At 50.0% G+C, this 6,000-nt stretch overlaps 1 pseudogene; it reads right to left on the reverse strand.

Moving 5' to 3' along the window:
• LOC119204395 (neuropilin-1a-like) overlaps positions 1-6,000 on the reverse strand; it is a 39,809-nt pseudogene that overhangs the window by 18,947 nt on the left and 14,862 nt on the right.

Genomic DNA, 6,000 nt, shown 5'->3' on the forward strand with positions numbered 1-6,000 from the left:
CCATCCGTCTCCCCCAGGGTTAGATTACCATATTAGGAAATGCACATGCTTGCTGTGTACTGAAGGACTTTGTGGCATCATATGAAAAGTTCTACCGCAATGCAACCACAACACCGCAAAAAAAAACGTTTTGAGGCTTCTCAGCATTGCTGCACACTCGGAATGAGGATGAGCAGGAATTTGGAGATGTTGCACAAGATCTATATGCACGTAATTCAGGGAACCAAGAAACAGGAGGTATAAAGACAGTAAAATACACCTGGTTGCCGGGGCGATGGTGGATGACAGGATTCATCACACCTCATCCCGTCTGCTCTGTTTCCAGCTTCACTCCAGATTTCACAACAAAGGCGAGCGATGTCGACTGTGCTTTGAATAAATAATGCATGTCGGCTTATTTTACCCCCCCCACCACCCCCCCTCCCCCCTACTGACGCATCCCGAATGAGTGAACAATATTCAGACCAGATGTGAGTTCAAACCGAGGAGACGCCAACTTCCAGATCAGACTCCACAACGAGAACTCCCAGAATCCTCCACGGAGGAGGAGGAGGAGGAGGAGGAAGAGCAAACGCCACCCACCTGTATCCACTCCCTGACGGTGTCGTCCGACGGCGTCCAGCCGTTCTCCTGGTAGTTGAGGCGCGAGCGCTCGGGGGACCAGTTGGAGTTGTACTGGGACGAGGCGCTGATCCGCTCCGAGGAGATCTCCCCCGACTCCATCCCCAGTGGCTCCGTGCACGCAAAGTCTGCACACGCACAGACCACCAAGGTCAATCATCCAGTTTGGTCATTTCACTTTGCTAATGCAAAGGGCAGTTGGGTCACGATGGGTTGAACACAAAAATACATTAATGTTAGTTTGGTGGAAGAAAAGACATTTTTTAAAGTAGCTGAAGGCAACGGTCCAAAAGCTACAAAGTGACATCAGAGAATGTTTCATGTCTCCTTTTGAAGGGTTTTCCAATTATCCAAATAGTTGTGCATTGATTTCCTGTGAATTGATGAATAATTGTGTTTATTTGCGCGAACACACGCAAATAAACACAAACGCACATTTCAGCTCCAACTCAAACGCTTTGTATTTACTTCACTCTCAAACCAAAAGGAACCGATCTGCTTCAGGAGACAGAGTCTCCGCGTCCACTCGGTAGCAGCAGGGGGGTCCGGGGGAGGAAGAGGGAGGGGGGGGGGGCACCAACGGAAACGTGAGTATTTGTGTGTGTGGGAGGCCCGTCTGGAGACACGAGGTCTACAGACAGACACAAACACGGTGACATCACCAACAGACCAAGGGAGAAGGATCACTGAAGGACTGCAGTCATTGTGAAAACATCACAATAATAAACTCTTGCCTCTTTGTGTAGACGTGCTTACTGCACTCAAAAGAGTGTCTCAATCTGGACCTTCAGACTTTAAGCAAACTTGCTGAGCTGTTTCAGCTGCTGACTCAACGAGTGGAAACGAGCGCAGCAGCTTGCTTCAAAGGACGATTCGATCTCCGCGTGGCGAGAAGCTTTAATTCAATGTGCCGATCTCCGTCGGCTCGGTAATTGAGTGTGTGTGTGTGTGTGTGTGTGTGCGTGTGCGTGTGCACGCCGCTTTAGCTGAAACAAGCAGAGCTTTGTTTAAGGGCCGTGCTGCTGGAGTTTAGACCGGGGGGGCCGATTCCTCTCCGACACACCGACCCTTTAGATAAATATAGACCACATGCACGTTATTTGTCATTAACGCTCAGCATCAACAGCAGATATCACACACACACACACACACACACAACCCGACAGGAACTCTAAAAACAAGTTAGGATAATTACTCCGAAGCCTCTGGGGAAATGTCTCGTTAACCATGCTGTTATCATTCTTTAGAATCAACAGTAAATAGCACAATAGCTTCCTTTAATTGGACCTATTTTGAAAAATGCAGGTTTTTAAAGCTGCGTACGTTGTCTATCAAACACTTATTCCCACCTCCACATGAGACCTTTCTCATTTTACGTGGAAAATAGAGAATGTGTCCAACTAAAGGTCGTTAACTATCAATTTAGAGCAGAGAAATGTGGACTTTTACGTTCATTTCTCCCCAAAGAGCCGTTGTCACCCGCCGCGGGACCTTAGGTAAACTCACCTCTCCACTCACATTCCTCAGCAGGGGTCAGGGGTCGAGGTTACAAAGAGAGCAGGGACAGCGAGGGCCAACCGAACCCCCCCCTCCTCCCCCCGGGGGGGCGACCGGTGCAGAAAAAGGACTCTTTTTAACACGCATAGATGCAACAAAGAGCTGGTCTGTAGCCGAGCATGAGAAGGTCTCAATCTGGTGGTCTCATCTGGGGGGGGGGCGGGGGGGGGGAACCGGCCTCGTTCATCGAGGAGTAAAAAGTGGGTCGAGCGAACGAGGCTTTTTTTTAATCACATTCCCAATTAAAAGTTCGGCCTTTGGAGCGAGATGAAACTTTGGTTGAGATCAGAATCAGATCCTCGGGGCTTCTTCTCATCTCGTGTTTGATTGACACCATTGATCAGCTTTCTTTTCCACGTATCGGAAACCGAGGCCCGGCCCACGGGGTAATTCATTGCTGTAATTAATTGCTCGCCCTCTAACACGGGGGCCCGAGGTCAAAGGTCACACGCAGACCAGTAGCTGAAAGAGATTCCAGCTAAAAGGTTACTGCAAAAGACATTAAAACAGGAGATGAACCCCCCCTTCCCTCCCTCCCTCCCTCCTCCAGCTGCTCACCCTGGTCTTGGTGCCCCGGGGGGGGCTCCTCTCCCGGATGGTGTAGTTGGCGGAGAAGCCCTCTTTGGCGATGGCGCTGTCGGTGGTGATGGTCATGGACAGGATGCCGGTGTAGGAGACCACGCGGCCCGGGGGACGTCTGGCCACAGTACCGGCCGATGTGGGGACCCACTAAAGGGGGGAGGGGCGGGGGGGGGGGGGGGGGGGAATGAGGAGAAGTGCAGAAGGGAGAGAGGAGAAAACAGGGAGAACGTCAGCTTCATTTTGTTATTCCCTCCGTCCCTTTCTGCTCTCATCAGAAGAAATGTGATTGCCCCCCCCCCCCCCCCTTCCACCCCCCCCCCCGCCCAAAAAGGTGCAGTCAGGTTTGTTAATCCGCTGAGTTGTTAGGAGTCTTTGCACAAACACAATGAGCAGCTGAGCTCCCGTCCCCCTCCCTCGTGATGGAGGCGCCTGTTATCTCGACCCTCGTCCCTGTCGACTGGATCCTGAAATCATGGCAGGTGTTAAAGATTTAAAGATTTAACGTTTGGTAACCGAGGCGATCGGCAGATAGAACGCCGCCTCCTTAAAGAGAAAAGCTTCTGCTTCATCCTCAATCCCGTCTGCAGTGGACCGCGTCATTAAGGACTAAATTATTGGAGATGTTTACTTTCAAACGTTTTATATGTATTTGTTAAATGGGACACTTGCTAGTAGATGAATATCCATGAAGGGCTGTAGTTGGTATCTAGTGTACGGCCTCACGTCTTAATGGCCGCTTGCTGGAGGCGTTTTCTACCTGCAGGAAGGAAGTCAGACGTGTTACAAGAAAATGCGTTTTCCTGCAGTTTGAGGCCAAAATAAGAACCAAAAAAAAAGCATTCTGGTGTAATGTGAGTTTATCGGTTACAGTTAAAAGCAGGCGCTCGACAATCTGTGACAAATTACAACAGTATTCCACTCTTATCTTAAATGTAGTGGGAACGGAGCTCTGCTGTCAAAGCAATCAGCTCCAAAAGATGGAAAAGGCCTCCAAGCAACATGGCTGCATCTCCAAAAACACTCATTAACTTTAAACATGAGTCTGAGGTTTGTTTGTCTGATTAAAACTAAGATCCTTTTGAAGAGAAGAATGAACTCTAGAAAGAAGAAAAACTAAACAGCAGCAGCAGTGCATGATGACACACACACACACACACACACACACACACACACACACACGCACAGACACACACGGGGAGAGGGGGGGGGGGCAGCTGGCATGTTATGTATGCTGGCATGGCTTTAAAGTGGATGTCACTGTGTGTCTACCTGTGCCAGTCCCCGTGTCCCCTGGTGTCCCCTGGTGTCCCCTGGTGTCCCCTGGTGTCCCCTCCCTGGCAGTGATGTGCAGACGGCACACTGCGAGCATTGTGTGCGTCCGAGGTAGACAACTGCGGCGGCCCCGAGGAAACGAGGGGGGGGGGGGGCAGGATGCTGGAAAAAGAGCCTTTTCTCTCCAAAATGTGTCGTGTGAGAGAACAACGCGTCTCTAGATGAGCATTGTCCACCGTGAGTCTAAAGCTGCAGGTTCAGACGCTCACACAGTAACCAACGACTCAGCATCGATCCACAGCTTATTATCTATTATCTATCATCTATTATCATCTATTATCTATCATCTATTATCTATCATCTATTATCTATCATCTATCATCTATCATCTATTATCTATTATCTATCATCTATCATCTATCATCTATTATCATCTATTATAACGCTGACTACCTGCACAATCCACATTTTATTTTGAAAACCAAAACCTTTTGAAGTGGTCCCTGAATCTTTTTGTTTTCTTAAATTACAGTATGACGTATATTTGTGTGATTGTCGCCCTTGATTGTCGCCCTCTTCTTCTTCAGCCCACATCTTTCTCTCCTCCGGGCCTTCGTCCCACCTGACAGGAAGCCCTCCATCTTTTGTTCTCCACCCTCCTCCTCCCCATCACCTCCGCACGTCTCCGCGTGTCTCCTGTCTACATCTCCCGTCCTCCTCCGCCTCTCACCGTCCTCCTCTCCCCCCCCGCTTATGCCGCTCCGCGTACCGACCCCCCCCCCTCCCCCCCATCTGCATCCCATCATCCGTCTTCTTACCCTTCAGCCGCCCAGAGAAGCTGTTTCTCCTTCGATTCCCTCGCATTTCTCTGTTTGATGGCGGCGCTTCATCTGGGACATGCGGTGCTATTTGGAGATGTTCTCCAGCCATTAGGAGACACTAGAGTTGGTAGGGTGCCTCAGAGAGGCTAAACGACCGTTATATTCTCTCACAGCTCGCCATGACCCGGTTTATTTTGGCTCTGGCCACTGGAAATGTGTTTCCCGAACATTAAAGGAACCGTCTTCATAAAATGCTTATGAATTAAAGTCTAGTTGCCCCAAAAACCCACATCGATAACCGTCTCAGAGATTTAATGAAACAATAGAAAACATGAATATTTTCAATTAGTGTCATCACTTCCTTTGGTGCCAGCTTCCTCCTCAGCTCGCTTTAAAAAAATCACAAGGCCCCCCCCGTTTCAGCTCTTCAGCTCCATTTTACTGAATCCCACTGAATCCCTCCCTCCCTGTCTCCCTCCTTTCCTCCTTTCCTCCTTCCCTCCCTCCCCTCCCTCCCTCCTTTCCTCCTTCCCTCCTTCCCTCCCTCCCTCCTTTCCTCCTTCCCTCCCTCCCTCCCTCCCTCCTCCTCCTTTCCTCCTTCCTCACCTGCGGGGAAGCCGTCCCAGATCTCTAGCCAGTCGTAGCGGCAGAGGGCCCCCGGCTGGCGGCGTGGTGTCCGGCTCCATGTCGAAGCTGTCGAACTCCACCACGATCTCTGACATCTTGGGGGCGAAGATCATGAAGGTGCAGTCCAGGTTGTTGGGGTACTTGTCGGGGAAGCCGGCGTCTTGACCACGCCTCTGGGAGCCGTGAAGTTCCGGGAACATTCCGGACCTGCCGGGAGGAGAAGAGACGGGTGTTTGTGGTGCTGAGAGCTGAGACGCTTTGGACCAGGACCATGAAGATCCTTTCAGGAAGCCTTGTTTAATGCGCTTTACTTTATCGTCTGTGTGGCAGAAATAGGACTTCAGAACAATAATAAAATGTAAGAAGAGTAAAGATTGACTTTGTGTTGTGGGACTCATCAGCTGACCCAGACACAACAACAACAACAACGCACACAGATACACAAACAAACAACCATCCAAATGCACACAAACACAATCAACCACGACTCTACAGTTTTATACTTTGATGATGTCATCTA

The sequence above is a fragment of the Pungitius pungitius genome, chromosome 15 (genome assembly GCF_949316345.1).
Source record: "Pungitius pungitius chromosome 15, fPunPun2.1, whole genome shotgun sequence".
Classification (NCBI taxonomy): Eukaryota; Metazoa; Chordata; class Actinopteri; order Perciformes; family Gasterosteidae; genus Pungitius; species Pungitius pungitius.